This window comes from Otolemur garnettii, unplaced genomic scaffold, assembly GCF_000181295.1.
Source record: "Otolemur garnettii isolate 467f Iridium unplaced genomic scaffold, OtoGar3 scaffold00032, whole genome shotgun sequence".
NCBI classification, from domain to species: Eukaryota; Metazoa; Chordata; class Mammalia; order Primates; family Galagidae; genus Otolemur; species Otolemur garnettii.
In genome coordinates, this window is record NW_003852427.1 from 7,030,072 (window position 1) to 7,031,764 (window position 1,693).

The following is a 1,693-nucleotide window of genomic DNA, read 5'->3' on the forward strand; positions in this document are numbered from 1 at the left end:
AAGAGTTTTTCCCACACTATCTTCTAGGGTTTTTATTGTTTCATGTCTTAGATTTAGATCTTGTATCCATCTTGGGTTAATTTTTGTAAGTGGTGAGAGGTGTAGGTCCAGTTTCATCTTCTCAGTACCGTTTATTAAATAGGGATTCTTTTCTCTGTTGAATGCTTTTGTCTGCTTTGTCAAAGATTAGATTGCTATATGAGACTGGCTTCATATCTGGATTCTCTATTCTGTTCCAGAGATCTATGTCTCTACTTTTGTGCCAATACCATACTGTTTTTATTGCTATCGACTTGTAGGGTAACCTGAAGTCTGGCAATATGATGCCTCCCAGTTTATTCTTCTTTCTTTTTTTGCATCCAAAATCTTTTAAATAAAATGGTAGGTTCCAGTGCTAGTTTTTGTAGCCTTGGCTGGCCCGTTGGGCTCTGGCCCTTCTAACATCCGGCCCTTGGACTGGACGTAGGGTTTGGATGGCTATGCCAGGTTCCTGGGGCCTTGCGGAAATGCCGTTACACCGCCCCGCCTTGCAAGGACCAGAAGACGGTGCCATGGCCCTTGGGGAAGTCCAGGGCCAGCTGGTCGAAGGTGAGGATTTTGCCCCCAGCCTTGAGGATACGTACGGGTGCAGGCAGGCCCGGCTATTCACACGCAAAGCACACACCTTCAGTTTGGGCACTTCCTGAACCCGCATATCGTCTGTTATGGTCCCCACAACCACAGCTGTTTTGTTTTCCCGGCCAGGAAGTTTCATCTTCCGGATCATCCGGGAAAGAGACAGTGGTAGCCATTGGTGCGACTCATAAACAACCTCTTTAGCACAACCTGGTTGAAGGTAGAGTTGGTTCGTCTGGCCAGAAACCTGTACAGCTTGACCAACAACCTTAGGTAAATGTCTTGGCTCTTGGGCTCCTTGTGACGAAACTTTCGGTCCTTGTTGTGGCAAATACTGACTCCCATGATGGCGACACCCTCTCGGCCAGGTCCGGAAAGGCTTTATTCTTATTTCTTAGAATTGTATTGGCTAATGAAGTTTTTTTCTGGTTGCATACAATACATGGAATTATTTTTTCCTAAATCTTCAAAGTAAGACATTGATATTTTAATAGAGATTGTACTAAATCTGTAGATTGCTTTGGGTAGTATAGACATTTTATCAATATTGATTCTTCTAACCCATGAGAATGATATGTGCTTCCGTCTGTTAACATCTCTTGCAATTCCTTCGTGATTTGAAATTGCCTAGGAAAAGAATTATGAAGAAGATCCTACTAGCAATTGTAGTAGCAACAGAAGTAAATAAATGGGACTTGATCAAGTTAAAAAGGTTTTGCATAGCTACGGACACAATCCACAAAGCAAAAAGACCACCTTCCGAATGGGAGAAGATATTTGCATATTATAAATCCAGTAAAAGGCTAATCACCAGAATCTTCAATGAACTCAAGCACATAAATAAGAAAAGAGCAAACAATCTCATTAAAAACTGGACAAGAGACATGAATGGAAAGTTTTCTCATAGGACAGAAAAATGGCCAATAAACACATGAAAAATGCTCATTATCCCTAATTATCAGAAAAATGCCAATAAAAACAACTTTGAGATATCCCAAATGAGAATGGCCTACATCACAGGGTCCCAAAGCAAGAGTTGCTGGCATGAGTGCAGAGAGAAGGCAACACTCATGCACTG

At 41.9% G+C, this 1,693-nt stretch overlaps 1 pseudogene; it reads right to left on the reverse strand.

The window, feature by feature from the left end:
* Positions 1-394: 394 nt before the first annotated feature.
* Positions 395-960, reverse strand: LOC100963513 (annotated as a pseudogene).
* Between the last annotated feature and the right edge of the window lie 733 nt (positions 961-1,693).